Source organism: Artemia franciscana, unplaced genomic scaffold (assembly GCF_032884065.1).
Source record: "Artemia franciscana unplaced genomic scaffold, ASM3288406v1 Scaffold_188, whole genome shotgun sequence".
Lineage (NCBI taxonomy): Eukaryota > Metazoa > Arthropoda > Branchiopoda > Anostraca > Artemiidae > Artemia > Artemia franciscana.
Window position 1 is genome coordinate 712,086 of NW_027062997.1, and position 20,688 is coordinate 732,773.

General features: G+C 32.6%; 1 protein-coding gene across 2 annotated transcripts in view; it reads left to right on the forward strand.

The window, feature by feature from the left end:
- LOC136042725 (uncharacterized) overlaps nt 1–20,688 on the forward strand; it is a 171,046-nt gene that overhangs the window by 95,703 nt on the left and 54,655 nt on the right. The gene's annotated exons all lie outside the window — the stretch shown is intronic.

Here is a 20,688-nt window from a genome sequence, read left to right on the forward strand (position 1 = left end):
AAAGAAGATATACAGCGTAATCAATCAATATCTCTATTAACCAAAAGAACACACAAGAATTCGAAAATGGAGTAAAAAATAAAGAATAACCAAAGAAAACACACACACACATACAAAACATTCTATATCGAATAATGTAAAAGATAGTACAAGTAAAATACTGATGCTAACGAACAATCTTCTGGCACATAGCAGGTAGAGGTTATTTTTCTGAGCCCAGCTTGTAAATCAGTTTTTGGGATAAGTTTGTTTTGGTGACAAGAAAATAAATATTATTTAACAAGATTTTTTTGTCGCGAATAAGGCCAAATCAAAATGAATGGAGTAATCACAAAAGGACAATGAGTGAACTTATTCTGGATTTTTTTTTCTATATTTTTGTTTTCTGTTTTTCTTTCTATTTTTTGCTCCAGTTAATAGTCAGAAGAATTTATAGGTTGAAGTGAAAGCATATAAACCTTAGATGGTAAAATCAAAGCAAATAAACAAAGTGTTTTTAGTCCAACTGGATTTATTTTACTGTTATATTTTTACCCCAGTCACATTTTACTTTGGACATCCCTCCCATCTCCCCCTGATTTTTATTTCCATGATTAATTTCTTTGGTTATCAACATTCCACAAATTACGGTGCTAAGAAAACAGAAAGGAAGTATAATCTAGATCTATCTCTGAATAATAGAGCTACTATGCAACCTCCCCCCCCCAGAATAAAAAATAAGGCCTCGGTATTACCACTTAAATTTACTAAAATACGTACTTTTACATAGTATATTATCGTTTTCTAACGCAAGCTTAAGGTGAAAATGAGAATTTTTGGAAAATTGTATACCTTTAAAATACCTAAGCCTATTTGAAATATGAAATGCATATATTGCATTTATATATGCATATAAATATGAATCCATATATTGAAATCAAATTGTAATAGACATGGCTTTAACCCCATTTTAGTTTGTCTGACAACAAATCAACCCTAAGAGATGGTCTCTATTTACGATTGTCTGAACTGCTTTACGATTAGGCTGACCATGTATTATGGCAATGACTTTCAAAAAAAGCTGCTACTTCTTTGAATAACACCCCTGTGACTTAACCAATATTTTTAGTTTCATATATGAAAAGGGTGACAGAGAATGCATCTTTGTTGGTAGAATATGTATATTTATATTTATTTTGATATTTTGATATTTATTTTGAGTCTCTGGTTAGCTTTTCAAACTGTTTTCCCAATAAGATCCCCTATCAATTTTTATCCCTGAGGAGCAAGAAAAATTTGCTAATAGGCCCTTTGTCTTTAGAGCTGTCAGCCAAAGCTGAGAACTCACAAAAACATTTTTAAGGTATTAAATCCCGTAATAATTTTGAAATTGATGTACTTGAGAATTGAATTATCATTAATCACAATTAAATATTTATTATATTTATTTTTCAAGACAAAGAATAAAACACAATTATCAGAATTTTGTATGACCGATGATATCAAGCAGACAAAAAAATCAACCACCTTCGGTTCCTCTGAAAGCAGTGACAGGAATTCAGGGAAATTCAGCTGGAAGTGAGTAAAATATTTATCGATATCCAGTTGGAGGGGCCAAATTTTTCTGATTTTTTCTCAAAGCAAATTTCTAAAAATTGCGTCGGTCAATGAAAATAGCCGCAAAAACGGCATATTCAAAAGTCTTGTGGGAGTACAAAAAACAGAGGGCAAAGGCCATCAACTGGCACCACTGTATAAAAAAAAATGAATTTAGTGCTTTGACAAAATTTAGAATAGAATTTTCGTTAATTATAATTAGTTCTTAATTTTGTGCCGAGGAAAACGATAATACACAACTATGAGCGCTTTGTATCTCTACAAATGCAGAACAGACTACAATGTTAGCCCCTTTTATATTTGATAATCATTTTAGAGGCTAAGTATCGTGTACTCTTTCATTTTAGGCTGAAGATAAAGCCTAATAATTAAATATAACTGAGTTCTAAATAAAAACTAAATGTTGAATCTACCTGGATATTTTAGCAGCATTTATAGTTATTTGTTTAAAAATATATGGCTTTGCCAACTATTCTCTTTCCATGAACAAAAAAGTTAAGTCAGTATTTCGGTCTACAAGTCAATCTGGTAAGATTTTTCATACTTCATCATATATGGCTTTTAGTAAGACCTAATGGTACTTGTATTTTTCCTCTGGACACATTTCTCAAAAACTTAAGTTTATTCCAAGGACTGTGAAAAGACATACAAGTAAAGAATAGTCAATGTAAATATTCAATGTAAAGCACTGTCGGATAAGTAAGTTTGCTGATTTGAGCATATCAATATTGTGAAAATTAGTCATTGAGTAGATTAAGATGAAAATCTGGGAAAATCAGTTTGTGTGATCAAAGTAATTTGCTTTCACGGTAAAATTGGTTCTAATGCTTCATTAATAAAAAATTTGTCCTTAAATTTGGCAATTTCCTACCTATAACTTTTGCTCCCCTCTATACCTTAAAAATATATCTCTGAAAATTTTTAACGGAAAAAATGAACAACTAACCTCCCTCCCCCAGATTTAAGAAGAAAGAATGTTTCTTTTTTTCAGAAAAAAACTCCCGCTCCCCCTTTCCTTAATTTTCCCAAATTAAAATTCTAGTTCTAGGAGCTCTTTTAATACAGCCTCAATTAATATATTCAGTTTGGATAAAATTATACATGTCGTAATTCAGTACCATCTAATTGTTTATTATACAAATTAAAATGTTATTCATGCTAAGCAGAAGAGATTTCAGTTCTGATGTTTTCAATTTCTATTTTGTTTTGAAATACTGAACATTAACCTTCTTAAAAAGTGTAATCGATAAATCAAATTGCAACCCCACCCTTAAAAATAAAATGAATAGGAAATAAAACTTCTATTTTCACAAAATCTGTTTAAAGAACTATCTTAGACATTTTGGTTATACAAACACACTTAAAAACATTTAAAAACTTCTTATTATGAATTTTAGGCTTGAATAGCTCATATCAGAGACCAGTTACACACACTGTGAACGGCATTGGTGTTTTACGCGATGTAATGGACCTGATTGGAAAGGTTTCAATCAGAACTAACGTAAGCCACATTTAGTCCTTCTTTAAATCAGGTTTTAATTGCTTAATTTGTTGCATGGTTTCGCTTCCATTAGATTTTCCAAAGATGATTAGAAGGACATAACGTTAAAAATATCCGGTTTTTGTGAAGCAGGCAATCACAATTTCAAGGGAGAAAACAAAACAATAGTTGATGCACTAGTAAAAAGTGTGTTCTTACAAGTGAATTTTGTGTTTTAATGTGCTTCTCTTCTTATCTTGTATTAATTGAAAAAAATGAGTTTTCCAAAAAATAACCTTTTCGCAACAAAGTAAAGCCATATCAAAACTCAAAGTGAGGACAAATAAAGTAATACAATAAATCAAAGCTTAAAAACACACGGAAATTGTTGTAAAAATAAAAATGAACAAAATTGTAATGATTGACCCCATCAAGCAAAAACATAGTAAAATTTATAGTAGACTAAACATAGATAGATGAATCTTGAAACTAACAATAACTGAAAATTATTAATTAAGTAGAATTTGATTTGAGCTGACAGTCTTTAAAAATATGCTGTTCTATTTCATAGCTTCAGTGAACCAAACTTGTTTGGTTTCGTTTCTTTGTGTTAAGTTTTACAGGAAAATACTTTCCAGAAAAATTTTAAATACTTAAGCTAGAAGTTGTCAACATAGTTTACACTAAAAATTTCACAAAGAAAAAGAAGAAGAAGAAACTGAGAAAGTTGATTCGTTGTTGTAAAAAATTAATGCACATCATACTTGAAAATGATTCTCATGGCACTAAAAAAATTGCTAGCTCTTATCTAAACAACTAACTGGTTTTTACAGCTGGTAAAAATTTGAAGAAAAGAAATTCAACCATAAGAATAATTGAAAGCATAGTCTGGAAAACATTCGGTGCTGTTATATCTATGTGCTACTAAGAAAATTACTGATCACTGCTCGAGCAGTAGTGAATCGTATTTTGGGTTGGTCAGATAAAAGCTATAACCATTTTGAGATAGGTGTCAGAACAATGTTTGAAAATAAAAGTATATTCAATTATTTGTAAATATGTTTCGACTTTTATTGACTTCCCCTTTCATTGTACAAACAATAGTAAAAAAAGGTAGTATAAATAACCATAAAAAGGAGAGGGAAAATTCACAAGCTAATTTGGTTCTTAATAGATAGTACATCTAATCGTGCGTGCATTGTTGAAAATTTTAGAAGTATAATATTGTTATTAACACAGAGCATTTAGTAGTAAAGTGGATGGAGTATGTTGTGTGACATATTAAATGGCATCTAAACTCCAACATGTTTAACCTCTATCAGTTTTCAGGGAAGTGAGAAACGAAGTCCAAAAAGTGAAAAATCGAATGAAATACTTCAGCAAGTTCTAAAAATATATTATTTCCTTTGGCAGCCTCTATAAATCAAATTTACCTGGTTATCTTTTCTTTATTACTCTCACTAGACATACGTTTTCCTCTATTTAAACTTGAAAAAGGTTCACTTAAAAAGAACAAAGAAGAAGAAAGTTAAAAATTAGCTAAACATGTACAGAGAAATTGAAGTTTGGATTCTGGTGTTGTAGATTTTATATTTATTTTCGTTTTTTACGTAAGATGAATTTTACCTTTTTTTTATTTCGCTGAAGATTCACTGTCTTTAAAATTTCTTTTAAAAATTTCTTCAATTATTTCTGTCGAAATTTTTGTAGGTTGAACCTAGTCATTTCCTTGAGTTTTTGATAATTGAAAAGAATGAATCTTCAGCAACACCGAGGGGATTGGGATGCATGGACTAAACATAATATGACCCAAGAAAATAGTTTCTTTCTTATATATCTGCGAGATGTAATTTTTCCTGCAGAAAAAGTTGTAGAACAGCGAACACTTTATGATTCTGATAGCTCTTACAAATCTGAAATGTTAATGCGATCTAGAGATATTTTTCAACGGCCCAGCTCAAATATAATAGCACCTAGGTTCAAACAAAAACAACAATATGATAAAAAAGTTCATTTTAAACCTTATATTCCCGGAGATGTAGTTTAATTAAATGTTCAATTGTCTGGGAAAGGACAAAAACTTTCAAATTTAAAATTTGACGGTCCATATAGGGTTTTAGCAAGGGTAAACGAAGCTAACTATAAAATCAAGAAAATTGATGGGAAATCACGCGTGATTACTGTGCATCAAAACCGACTAAAACCGGCCATTCTATGAACTCCTTGGTTGTTTGAACCCAGTGAGCAGCTACCAGACAGACATACGGACAAAAAGACTACTTGCACACAATAATAAGACATCGAATGTGACTCGGGAGCTTTTCCACACTACGACACTGCTCGTCATACTAATTTGGCACAGGATAGTTCAACCATCGATTCGACTGACCAGTGGCTCGACACAACTGGTGACATTTTACAACCAAGCCACACTAGCACGCCATACAGGCAACGAGAAAATTTTACGAACATGGCGCCTATAATTTTACCCAAACAAATTCCTCTTTTATCAACTAATGATTAAATGGACAGCAGCTTTCAAGGTCAGTCAACGAATGACTTTGAAAGTTTGGATCCGTCAAGCCTAACTGCGATTGGTAGAGAAGATTCTACTTCCCGCAGTTAGCGCAGTTGCATGAGTCGGTCGAGAAGAAATTTAAGGTCCCGGGTCCTCTGCGATTGTGGCCGCAACGAGAAACTCGGAGTATGGAGTGCCTTCAATATAAAACGTTAGGTGGCGCAAATGCTATTGCAACGGACCAACCTAGTGTTAAGCGCTTAATATTGAATGTGTTTTCTAAGCTGTTGGAAAATTAATTTGTCAAAAAATTTTATTTTATGTATATTACTCGCACCATGTACCTGTTTCCTTTATTTTGTGTTTCTTTTATTTATAAGTAATTGATACTTACCATGCTTCTAGATGCAACGACCTACACGCGACGGCACACCATCGCCACATCGATAGTCAGCCATGACTCTTTTCTACATCCATCCATATCCACTAAGTTCCAAAGAGAAGCTGCACTTCGATTCTTCATTGATCAGCCTAGAGTAGCTTCATCGACGTGACATGAGAGCCATACTTTTCGCAGACGAGATTTCTCTTGCTATTCATTTCACCATTTTCCAAAATTACTTTGAAGCATCATGCAGGCAGAAGAGGAATCCACCGGCTTACGCGTTTGGTCCTGACTTACCTATTTGATACTGACTTACCTATTTGATCCTGATTTACGCATTTGATGCTGATTTATGCATTTGATCCTGATTTACCTATATGATTTACCTATTTGATCCTGATTTACGCATTTGATCCTGATTTAAATATTTATTCCTGATTTACGTATTGAATCCGTCTGGTTCTCCTAAGGTTTTGCTGTCATCGAGGAGCAACATCTGTTCATCGAAGATCATTTACAAGTGAAACAGTGATACGGTAGAAACTGACTGTTCCAGTGTGGGATGGGTAGCACACCCTACTTTCGGTAGGGTGTGGTGATAAGCTGGTCTGTCATAAACTTTCAGTTGCATGTGACAATGAGCCAGTCGTTTGCAATGCAACTCCCAAGATTTCTCTATGATAGAGCAAAAATTGACATTTTAAGTGCAAGCTGCTTCAAAATGGACAGAAGTGATTAAAACGTACATTGTATGTCTTTTAAATTCTCAGATGTTTTTATTTTTTTTTGCTTCTTTTTAATTTGAACCGGGACGGTTCAATGTAAGGAGGGAGGTGTTGTATGCTAGGGTTTATACTGGGTTAAGTAGATTCTAAATAGATGCAAGTGTCACTTTCACTTTAGTTTCTGGGGTATTTTATCATTTTATCATTTTCTGGGAATATCTTGTGGGTTTTATTTGGGTATATGTCAGTTTGGGTATTTATAGATAAGGGGAGTAACTTCATCAGTGCAGTTCTCGCTGCACTGATTTCTATTCGAACATTCCCTGTGTCCCAGTCGTCATTTATATATCCCGCCTGTGCCCCCGGCGTCCCCGTTGTAGTTGTGTCCCTGTGTCCCGGTCGTCATTTGTGTCTCGGTGTCCCGGTATGTAATTTCATCAGTTGACAAACATGACGTCAGTCGACAAACAACTTCATGACGCATACAGGTCAATCCTTATAATGACGTCAGTCGACAAAGATGACGTCAGTCGACACACAAACATGACGCCACTCGACACACACACACAGACAACTTATTTTTGTATATATAAGATATATATATATATATATATATATATATATATATATATATATATATATATATATATATATATATATATATATACATCTATATATGTGTACATATATGGGTCGATACCATCATCCCTGACAAAAAAAAACGAATCCGTGATCTGTCCTCTTGCAAAAAATACGAAGTTCTACATTTCTTAGATAGAAGCTTGAAACACTGCATAATGATACGCTGAATGATACTACGATACGCTGAATCTGATGGTGTGATTTTCGTTAAGATTCGATAACTTTTTAGGGAGTGTATCCCCCTATTTTCTAAAATAAGGCAAATTTCCCTCAGGTTCGTAACTTTCAATGGGTAGGATAAACTTGATGAAAGTTATCTATTTAAAATCAGCATTAAAATACGATTCTTTTAATGTAACTATTGGTATCAAAACTCCGTTTTTTACAGTTTTGGTTACTATTGAGCCGGGTCACTCATTACTACAGTTCGTTACCACAAACTAGGGGGTGTTTTGGGGGGTGTTTCCCCCTATTTTCTAAAATAAGGCAAAATTTCTCTGGCACGTAACTTTTAATGGGTAAGACTAAACTTCATGAAACTTGTATATTTAAAATCAGCATTAAAATATAATTTCTTTGATGTAACTATTGGTATCAAAATTCCGTTTTTTAAAGTTTTGGTTACTATTGAGCCGGGTCGCTCCTTACTACAGTTCGTTACCACGAACTGTTTGAAACATCATTTGTGCAATGAGGGACATTTTGTGTTCCTAGTAGCCATTGACGTATTATTGTTAATAGATGCCAGACAGTAGGAGAATTTGCAAGTTCCATGTTCTTTTCTTCTTTGCCTCCATTCAAAATATTAAATTTCAAATTTAGTTTCAGTCAAAATGTTTATTTCATGGATTTCGTTTCTTGAATTTTTAAAAAAGATCAAAGTGTGAATTTCAGACCAGTTACTTTTTTAGATTTCAGGAAAGATAAGAAAGATTAATAAAAATATCATACAAAAAATAATTCGAAGAATCTATAAGAAGCTTAAAGGATGGTTTTTAATCTCATACAGAAAAGACCAAAGGTGAATATGAAAAAGGGCAATATTTTTTAATAAGAGAATTAAAAATAAACTGTACCACAAGTCAAAAGCCAAATATCTCCACTTCACAAACGAAAGACATGATCAAAGGGGGACTAGCTTGAACAAACCTATCAAAAATTGTTGAGAATGAAAAAAACAAAAAAACAATTCAAGTCCAATCTGGGCATTGAAGGAAAAACTCAGACCTATTAATTGGTGTTAGTACAAGGAAATTTTCGATGGGGTGAGGGGGAAAATTCACAATTTAGCGTAAAGAGCGGGACGTTGAGGAGGGGACATCTTCTTTCATATACAGAATAATTTTTGGTCGTTTTAAGTTTGAATGTCGCTTCTTACTTTCAGTAACAAAAACTTGTCTTTTATTCAATTTCTGAACAATTTTGAATTAATACAGGTTTTGATTTTGGCTCACCGTGCATGAATAACTAAAACGAAATTTGCATTTTAAGTTTACTTTTTTAGCTAAATAGCGAACCTTTTATTGAACTAAATAGAACGTTTTTATTACGAATAAAAACACGTAACTTAAAAATTAAATTACGTTACGAGCTTCTATATTCGTACATTATATTTCCTATATGACAGGGTTCATACCCTCGTCAAAACCTCGTTCTTTACACAATAGTTTGAATTTTGTTCCAAATCTTTAAGACTGGCCCCTGAATCACAATGGCTGTTTAATTTGAATAAATGAAAAAAAGGTAAAGGTAAAGGATACGGCATTAGACTTTACAGTCCCTACCGGTGGTGCTGATCTCTGTTTCTTGGCCCTTCAGCCAGGAAGTGCAATGGGGGACTGGGGGTCGAGCCCATGTCCACTTAGACATAGGATCCTGAATCCACCGCACCAATCCGATCGGTGCACTATTTTGGAATTGCTAAAAATACTTTAGCCTAAAGAGTGAGGTATTTAGGAGGGGATGAACCCCCCTCATATACATAATAATTTCTGTTAGTTTTAAGCTTTAATGTTGTTCCTCACTTAAATTAAAAATGATTGCTTTTTGATTTAATTTCACGTCGTTTTTTTCAATAACACTGAAAAATTCAGCACCCCCTTCATGACAATTCTCTTTCCCCTCGGAAAGATCCTACATCGTAACTAACAACCCCCGACCCTCCTCCATCAGAGAAATCCCCCCTGAAAATGTCAGCATACTTCTCAATAGCCGATACTACATGTAAAGATTGGGCTAAGTTCATAACTTGCAGCCCTTCCCCCAGGAACCATGGGGGATTAAGTCGTTCTCAAAGACATGGTTACTAGCTTTTTCGACTATGCTGAACAAAATGGCTATCTCAAAATTCTGATCCGGTGACTTGGAGGAAGAAATGAGTGTGGGAGGGATCCTACTGTCCCTCAGTTTTTTTTTTACTTAAAAAGGGCACTAAAACTTTTAATTTCTGTTAAAATGACGCTTCCTGTTACATTCTAACAGCACTGGGTCGATGTGATCATCCATGGGGGGAAAATGAACAAAAAAAAAGAATATATACACGTATCAGTGATCTTTCTTTTGACAAAAACTACCAAATCCTACATTTTTGCAGTTAGGAGCTTGAAAACTCTACAGTATTAAAACCTCTGATACGCTGAATCTGATAATGTAATTTTATTAAGATTATATGACTTTTAGGGGGTGTTTTCTTTTTTTCTGAAAAATAAGGCCAATTTTCGCAAGCTCTGAAAAGTTGATGGGTAGCACTAAACTTGATGGAACTTATATATTTAAAATCAACATAAAATCAAAATTCTGTTGTCAAAAACTGGAATATTCAAAATTTGTCTAAAATTATTTTAACAACTCATGTCCTGCTTAATCTTTTCTGTAAGATTGAGAGGTAGCAAAGGTTTGGAAAGATCAAAGTGCGTCAGGTTGCCTTACTATAGCCATTGCAGCCATTATCTAATGGTAATGGTAATGGAAAAAAAAAATCAGCCATTACCTAATGCAAAAAGCAAAAGAATGTATAGAAATTCAAGTACTATGTTATAGACAAACCCTTCATTTTATGGTTTTCAATATGATCTATAGGAAGGAAAGGTTATTACAGCCAGTCAAACAGAAAATTTTTTTAGACATTGACATCTAGTCACTAATACCGTACCTTTGGAGGAGGGTGCCAGATGCTTCAAACTTCTAAGATCAGGCTCAAAAACATTAGTTTATCATACCTGTATAAATGCGTTTTTTATGGGTAAATGTTGTATAGTTTATTCACATGTTTTTCTTGCGATTTATACCCACTACCAAGTCTCAGTTGATTAAATAGAAAAAAAAATCAACTGAGAGGAAGCAGCAACAGTAAAACTCAAAACAAAGAAAATGGAGGAGGGGAGCTATTTCTTCATATTCATATAAGAAGAACTTCTGTTGGTTTCGAAATTTAATGTTGCTCCTAATTTTCAGCTGAAAATAATTTACTATATAAATATATATATATATATATATATATATATATATATATATATATATATATATATATATATATATATATATATATATATATATATATATATATATATATATATACGTATATATATATATATATATATATATATATATATATATATATATATGTATTTGTATTACAAATATATATATAATATATATTTGTGCTGTAGCATTGGTGATTTCTCTTTTCATGATATATATATATATATGTATATACGTATATATGTATATATATATATATATGTATATATGTATATATATATGTATGTATATATATGTATATATGTATATATGTATATATATATATATATATGTACAAATATATATATATATATATATATATATATATATATATATATATATATATATATATATATATATATATATATATATATATATATATATATATATATATATATATATATATATATATATATATATATATATATATATATATATATATATATATATATATGGTGATGTCAATAAATGTGAAGCTATCATCGATATGGAGGAAAGAGAAATTTAAAAAAATAATCTTCAGTTTTTAAGTCGTAATAGACCAATAAGTGATAAAATAAGATACTTGGGCTTAATTTTGGATAGGAAATTACTTTGGAATGAACAGGTTGAAAGTAAAGTAAAAGTTGTCAGACAATATTCAACCAAATTGATATGTGCCACCATAACCACTTGGGTTCTTAATCCATTTGCCATAAGAGAGTTATATAAAGCAGCTATTGAATCCACCATTTTATAGGCAATACCTGTATAGTTGTCAGCACTGAAAAAAAATTGTAAAAAAGTCACGATCTGTTCAAAGAACTTCTATGGATCTAATTTCCAACGTCTTTTTTATCTGCTAAAACTAATACAATAACGGCTACAGCAGGATCCCATCCTATCGACCTCACAGCCAAAGAGAAAGTTCACACCAGATATCTAAAGAGAGGAAGGCCTGATTACTGGCCACCCCTGAATAACCATAAATTAAATGTACATACATAGATAGATAGATAGATAGATTTATTCACACGAAAAGCCCAATCGGGCCAAGGTGACATACACAAAACAAGTGAAAAAAAAATACAGCAACAAACATAGACTGAAAAGACATTAAACTAATTATTTAAGAAAACTTCACGATACCTCATACCTACCCGGACGAACTTTCCAATATTTTTTATAGTTAAGTAACACCTACTTCTCAAAATTCTAATCTCTCCCCCCAACCACCTTACCAAATATTTCCAAGCACAAATACCTCAACTCCCTACAATCCCCTAAAAAAATTTGCAAAGACTCATCCATCTCTCCACACATAGGGCAACTGTAAGGACCATCCCTCAATCTATTTCTTCCTAAATATTTCCTACGTTCTCCAAGAGGCATAAAATTTCCCCTTACATACATTACCCATTTCAAATCATCTGGAGCCAAATTCTTTACCTGATTTGCCCACGAATCCTTCCTCCTATCTTGAAGCATCATTAAAAATGCTTGTTTAACTAACCTATTATCTTCTATCGATGATACCCTTTCCCAATATTTAACCATACTAATTAACCTACTCTGTCTCATACACTTTATTCCTATATCCCCTCTTAGTACTAACCCATTAAACTTATAATCAAGACCTAACATACGCTTAAAAAACCTCAACTGCATTCTCTCTAAATTCAACCCCATATTAAACCCCCAAAGTACATATTATACTGACTCACAAGCACATTATGCACTCGGTGATTCCTTTTTACTTCTAATACTATAAATAAAATTTGGAAAACTTTACGGTAAAACCTATATATAATATGGTATAAGTTATTCAGCCAAGCTGATAAACCCTGAACCTTCAGTTTTAATGATCATACTGACCTTCTTCAAGTTGCAAAACTTCTCCTAATTATTAGCTGACACATTCTGATACCGGTCACTGTAAACTAAATTCATTTTTGTGTAGAATTTATAAAAGTAATTGTTCCACTTGGGATTGTGGGGATAAAGAGACTTTATATCATCATCTTTTTGAGTATAGAATTTTTGAAAATGAAAAAACCGAAACACATTTTCAATTCCAGTGTTTTTTATACTTTTAATATTATTGTTATTATATTAAATTAAATTATAAATTTAATTATTAAATTGAAACGAATTCAATTGAATTTATTTATAACCCGTTATAATACACATGAAAAACGGAGTAAAATGTGAATAAAAGAAAAGAGGAAAAATAAAATGAAATAAAAAACTACACAAGAAACTTTTCAACACTTCACCTTACTTAAAAATAATTAAAACATACAAAAGCAAAACATTCATTGAAACAAAATAGCTCTCCATGGGTGCCGACCAATTCTACTATTATAAGCTTCTACGTTTTTTCTGATAGAAGCATTCGGGTCTATGATGCCGTATCTTTTAATGACCCAGGAGTTGCTTGACCATGGTGGAAGGGCAAGCAGGTATTTGGCATACCGGAAATAGATTCGCCGAAGTTCCTTCGTCTCGGTTATCGTAAACGTACGCCAAAAAGGTGCAAGGTATAAGAAGTTCGGCCGTGCAGAAGCATTGTAGAGTTTCGCTAGCAGTTTACGGTTGAGTCGAAGTTTGTTTGCTACCAAGCTTCCGTATGCAGCTGCTGTTCGACGTTGGAAATGAAGGATCAAGAGCCTTCTTGTTGCTTTGAGAGTGTCACCGATAGGAAGCCCTAAATATTTCATTTGTGATTTTGGGGAAACTGGCGCGCCGTCGAGATTAATAGTAAATCCTGCTCGAGTTTCAACCCAGTTGAACAGAACCACATCCGATTTTTCTCCATTGAATGTAAGGTTAATCTTAGCATATTCTTTACTTAAAATAGCAAAATTTCTTTCGAACGACTGTACTGTTCGACTAGGGTTAAAAATATCATCTGCATAAGCGATAAGTGACACATCAATCCCTTTTAAAATACACGAAGGAACTGCACTGGATTGGGCGTTCAGGATACAGTTATTAAAGGCAACTGGAGAGGTAAGGGCACCCTGTCTGACACCTCGACGGACTGGAATAACGAAACGTGTTATGGTCCCATCAGGTAGTCTGATAACAACAGCAAGATGGTTATACATATCATATAAAGCACGAATGGCAGACGTCTCAACTCCGCGTTTATATAGCTCAAGGAGAATTTGTGCGTGAATATACAGTTATTATACAGTTACTATACAGTTATTATATAATACAGTATAATACAGTATATGCTTATAATACAGTTATTATATACAGTTATTAAAGGCAACTGGAGAGGTAAGGGCACCCTGTCTGACACCTCCACGGACTGGAATAACGAAACGTGTTATGGCCCCATCAGGTAGTCTGATAACAACAGCAAGATGGTTATGCATATCATATAAAGCACGAATGGCAGACGTGTCAGCTCCACGTTTATATAGCTCAAGGAGAATTTGTGCGTGAATCAGAGAGTCAAAAGCATGGCTTACATCATGACTCGCTAGAACGAGCGAATCACCAGACTTATCAGCATCTATAAGTATTGACGATAGTGCAGTAAGCGCGTGGGCACACCCTAGGCCTTTTTGGAAGCCAAACTGATATGGCGGCATGTAGCATTTATTTGTAAGTTCTGGCAGTACGAGTGTTTCAAAAATCTTGCAGAAAGTAGTAGCAACTGTAATAGGGCGATATGAAGAATATTCATTCAGCGATATTTTTTTTTTTTGGAACAGGAGTAAGACGACCAGAAGAGAACGAGGTTGGAACTATTCCAGTTGTGAACACCATTTGGAACATGAGATCAAGGTGACAAAGTAGTAGTGGACTTCCAAGAAGAATGTGTTTAGCACAAATATATTAAATTATAATATCATAATTTTAATATTAATGTTATTATATTAAATTTAATTATTAAATATACAAAATTAAATTATAATATTAAAATTTTAATATTAATGTTATTTGGTTTATTAAAGAGACTCGGTTTCCCTTTTAGCCTACTTGAACCAAGCAGAGACTAGATATTGTCTAGTTTTTTGTTTAAAAGGAGTAAGGCTAGCAGCCCCCATGTCTTCTCAAGACCAGAAAATAATTTGCGATTTACGCATGGATTGTCAGTTTTATATACAAATAAATTCTGATATTTATTTCTTAAAGTCTTAACACTTCTTTATTTGTTAAATAAAAAGTGAAAATATTTAAAATGTATTTTGTTTATGTCTGATTATGTTCTGGTCTGAGAAGGCGTGGGGGTTGTCAGGTCTACTCCTGTGAGTTTTTGCCCGTTTTGAGTTTTACTCGGTTATTTATTGTAATTTCAGTTAGTCTGGGGTTTAATTTATTTATTTATTTGTTGGTAGTTTATACTTAAAAAGATTATTCAATTTCTTTTCTACTCGTTTTTAGTTTAATGGAGCTTTTAACTCTTCTTTGGCAAGCTTGCTTTGTAGAAAAAGTTTTTAAAATTCATTTCTGTTTGTTTTTTATTAATATAGCCTTGTTGTGGTTGAAAAACATTTAAATCTTTTTTTCTTTTAGATTTCATAATTTTTAAATTTGAAGATAATTTGTCTTTATTTTGGTTTTATGAAGCCCTTTACTTTAAAAAAAAACAACATATTTTGTGGATAGTTTTGTTTGTCAATTTTCACCAAAAAAGTCTTACGTGAATGTTTAAGAGTTTTATTTTTAAGGGGTAGGTCGTTGAGAAATTTTAGGTCCCCTGGCCTTCATCTTCCATATTAATCCCTTAAAGAGAAGGAATCATGAGGCCACCATTCTCACTCATTTTTGCCTGGCTGCTCATGAGTCACTAAAACGCATCCAAATTCGATAATCATAGGCAGCCCGATAGTGCTGCCTAAGTAAAGAGCGATGTGGGCATAATATGTTTTTCTGTTGTTTTTTTTTGTTTTGTTTTTTAGACCAGGGAACTTCGTGCAGAAGGAGCTGTCGTAAAAACTTCGAAAGGGGCTCATTAAATTGGAAATTTTAAAGACTAGTGCCCCTTTTAATGGTCAAAAGTAATCCGAGAATAACCAGCCCACTCTTTGCGCCAAAGATTGACTTTTTCTTCCAATTCCTTAAGAACGACTTTTGAAACTCAAAAGTCATTTAATTAGTATCTGAAGGTTTTTAAAAGTTCTAAAAAAAGCCTTCCTAATATATACGAAATGATTTTCAATTACATTAACTTTTAATACAGCTCATTACGCTCAGTTTATTAAATAAAAAGCAGTTTTTTCAAGTGAAAAGAAGCAGCAACATTCAAAATCAAAACGAACAAAATTGAGGAGGGGAGATGTTTCTTCATATATGGAATACTTTCTGTTGGTTTCGAAATTTAATGTTACTCTTTACTTCCAGCTGAACTTCGCCAGCACTATAAACAATTTGTACATTGTTAAAACACAAAGTAAATATTAGGAAAAATGCATGAGTATTTTTGGGCAATTTTTTGTGATAAAATTTTCTCGGGAAGAACTTTTCACGAAGAGGAAAGTATCCGAGGATTTAGCATGATATTTGTCACAATTCTTTAAGAAACGAGTTAGAAACGCAAGCACGAAAAACAAACTTTGTCTTTGCCGACTAAATTAAAGATGGGCAGATGTTCCAGGAAAAATTTTCAGTAGTGTTGGAATTGTTGGTCTTTGTATGGGAGGGGGAATTTCCCGCTTAGGAAATTTTTTTGGGGAAAATTTGTGTGAGAGTTACTTTCCATTGGAGGTGAGGAAATTTCCCAAAAATAAATTTTACAGAGGGGGATATCCGAAATTACTTAAAAACCACTAGAAATTAATGTCCTTTTCCAATGAAAGTATACTAAAGAGAAATTGTTAGGTGGAATCGTCCGTAAGAATTTTTCAACGAGGATTGAAATGTCTAGAGAGAATTTTCCAGTTGGGGAGGGGGTTAGTTTAAGTGGAAGAAACTTTACTTTGAGAAATTATCTGCGTAAAGAGGAAATTTTACAAATAAGAAAGCCAGATTTTTCGGCAGTACTTGAAAAGATTAAATTGAATTTAATATAACACTTTTCCACTAAAAGTGAAGAGCAACATTGAAACTTCAAACGAAAAAAAAATTCTATATATGAGGGTGGTTAACCTCCTCTCAGCTCTTTACGCTAATATATGACTTTGTGTCCCAATCACTTAAGAATTACTTATGAGACACAATGGCCGTTTTGATGGAATATGAGGCTTTTTAAAAGTTATCAAAACACTTTCACACAACGAACGAAGGATTGAAGATGAGGCAAACCCCCTCATATATGGCGTAGTTTCTGTTTGTTTTAGGTTTTAATTTGGCTCCTAACTTTCAGTTGAAAAAATCTTTTTTTATTTAATTGCTAAGAATTCTACTTACATGTTATCTCCTACCAGAGGGCGCGGTTTCTTATGAAACCACCTATGAAACTATGAGACAGCCAATTATCCAAAAAAACAAATTAATATACAAATTTTATTTTTATTCATGTACAGAGAGCCGCAATCAAAACATGTATTAATTCAGAAACGTTCAGAAATTAAATTATAAAAAAAAATAAGTTTTTCTAACTGAAAGTAAAGAGCGACATTAAAACTTAAAACGAACAGAAATTACTCTGTATATTAAAGAGGCTGTTCACTCCTCAACGCCCCACTCTTTACGTAAAAGTCTTTTACTTTTTTAATAAGTAGAGTTGAGAGAAAGAGTCAAACTTCAGCGTAAAGAGCGAGTTGTTGAGGAGGGAACAGGCCCTTTACAGTAGGGTTCTCTGATACGCTGAATCTGATAGTGTAATTTTCATTAAGTCTATGACTTTAGGGGGTATTTCTCCCTTTTTTGAAAAAAAATATGGCCAATTTTCGAAGGGTCCTGACTTTCGAAGGGTAAGACTATACTCGATGAAACATATATATATTTAAAATCAGCATAAAATCTCAATTCTTTTGATGGATGTATTGGCATCAAATTCTGTTTTGAGTGTCTTGGTTACTATTGAGCCTGGTAGCTCCTTAATATAGTTCGCTACTACGAATTGTTAGAAAAAAAGAGTAAAATTGAAAATAGATGAAAAAGGTATAAATGAAAAAAGAAAGTCATTACATTTTTGATATATTTGTTTTGCAAGTTTGATATGATTCTTTGTCAACTCTATAGCATGTTCTTGATACATCTGTTCTGTGTTTTTGACCTGGCTTCAGTTCTTATAGCCTGAATTTCTTCTACCTTTTTTGACTCTTCTGGGAAATTCATTTTTTTTATGTTGATGTTTTTAAGTTTTTAACTAAAAGAAAAGTTTTCCTTTCTTTATTTTAGAATCTAAACTAAGATTTCAGTGTTACGCTTTTAAGTGTTAGTTTCAAACACTGGAATATTCAAAAAAAAAATTGTAAGTATTTCAACAACTCATGTCTTGCTTAAACTTTTCTGTAAGCTTGGGAGGAAGCAGAGGTTTGGAAAAATCAAAAATGTGTCAAATTACGCAGAAAGCAAAGGAATGTATAGAAATTCAAATACTATTTTATGGCCATCCCCTAGATTATCTGGTTTTCAATATGGTTTATAAGAATGAAAGGTTATTACAGCTAGTGAAACAGGAGAGTCTCTTAGACATTGACATGGAATCACTAATACCGTACATTTGGAGGAGGGTACAAGATGCTTCAAACTTCTAAGATCAGTTTTAAAAACCTTAGTTTATTATACCTGTTATAAACGTGTTTTTTATGGGTACATGTTGTATATTTTTATTCACGCGTTTTTTTTGTGATTTATACCCACTACCAAGTCTTAGTTGACTAAATAGAAAAAAAATCTGTTTTTATTCAACTGAGAGGAAGCAGCAACATTCAAACTTAAAACGAAAAAAAATCGAGGAGAAGAGCCATTTCTTCATATTCATATTGGAAGAACTTCTGTTGGTTTCGAAATTTAATGTTGCTCCTAACTTTTAGCTGATAATAATTTATTTTTTATTTAATTTCTGATTATTTTTCAAACAATGCAGGAGAATGTGGCAACCAATCCATGAAAAATTGTTCTACCCTCGCCACAAACTCCTCCGTGGAAAGTTCAATCCACATAAAATAAGACTTCCACCAATAAAATTGAAAGAGGGGAGCTGTTTTTTCTTATTCATATTAGAATAATTTCTGTTGGAATCGAAATTTAATGTTACTCCTTACTTTTAGATTAAATAATAATTTTTTTTTTAAATGAAAATAAGGAGCAACATTAAAACTTAAAATGAATAGAAATTACTGCGTATATGAAAAGGGCTTTTCCTCCTCAACGCCCCGCTCTTTACGCTAAAGTTTGACTCTTTCTCTTAACTCTACTTTTGAAAACAGTAAGAAACTTTAGCAGTAAACTTTATATACATTTTGTTGCGTTTTGACGAGTCAGTCAAACAGATCGGGGTGGGGGTTCAAAATCCCTGGCGTCCCCCCTTGGATACGGTCTAACTTGAACTAAATGCTAGAGTAGCAATTTTCTAAACCTATAGCAACGCAACACTTAGTTTTTGACGGCTTTTTCTATAAAAAGAGGGACAGAAAAGATGAAAAAAGCGAACTCCGTCCGGAAAAAAACAAGTTTTATAGGGTTGAAAAATGAAAGCATAATATGTTTTCATGATAAAAAAAACTACAACTTTTACAATGTGCTATAATGGCAATCTTCTGCGCCTCTAGTGATACGTTTGCTAAAGATTTTCTCACAAACAAATTTTTTTTATCCACCTTCCTCCTCAGAAAAAAACTATAAAGGTTCAAAAGTATTATTATCCACCCTCCCCATCATCTGATGGGGTGGAATATACCGAGCGGTTTATCTTTGGTTAACATTAATACGATTTTTTGTTTTAATTAAAAATGGGGCGCAGATAGCAAATGTCAGAAAACTGCAAAAATATTTACACAGAGACGGTTCAGTGTTTCTGTTTAATTGCAGAAAATACTTAAAAACTTAACTGCAGAATATACTTATTTGCTTAAAAGCAAATGCACAGGAATAGGTTAAATCAAGTTCTAAAAGACAATAAAAATTTTCACTGGGTTTACGAACTTATTTTCAACTCCCCATTCCTCCTCTTAAAAAACTTTACAGGTTCAAAAGCATTATTACATCAAACATGTTTTGTACTATGTCAAAATAATTCGCTTCTAGATCCACGATGTTTCGTAACACGATTTCCAAAAAAAATGAAGCGCAATTCTTGGAGCAAACATAATGTTTATATGAAGGTCTTTCTATAAGCTTTCATAACGTTTACATATTTTTTAATAATTTTTTTATTATCTAAATTTTACAAAACGGTTTCGAGTCCTCGCCCATGTTAAAATGCATACTTGTATTTTGACAGAGAAGATTATATTCATGTTTGACAATAGACAAATATACATGAGAGAAGTCTCACCTTGAAAGTCCAGGATGCTTTTCCACTTTAAAATTAACCTCCACTAACTCCTTTTCAATCACTTACTGACCAATTCTTTGAACAATCGTTGCATTTATTCCCTTATCACCAAATAATTATGATTCGAAACATTTCATTAATATTTAAAAGCTTCATAATTAGGACAATTGAGTATGTTATTATTCTAATAATCATAAAGCCAAGATTTAATCAGAGTAAAACATTAAGACGAACACAAAAAAAAAAATTGTGCCCTCAAAACATGCGTGAAAAAAAAAATTTAAATACCTCGTTGTATTAGTAAGATGGAAAAGAGAATATTTAAGAAAAAACATACGTTATATGCAAAATTCTTAGATTTGCGGAAGAATTACCAAACATTTTTTTGAATAAAGTATTAGTGCAATGCCCCCCGTATTAGTGCAATAAAGTATTAGTGCA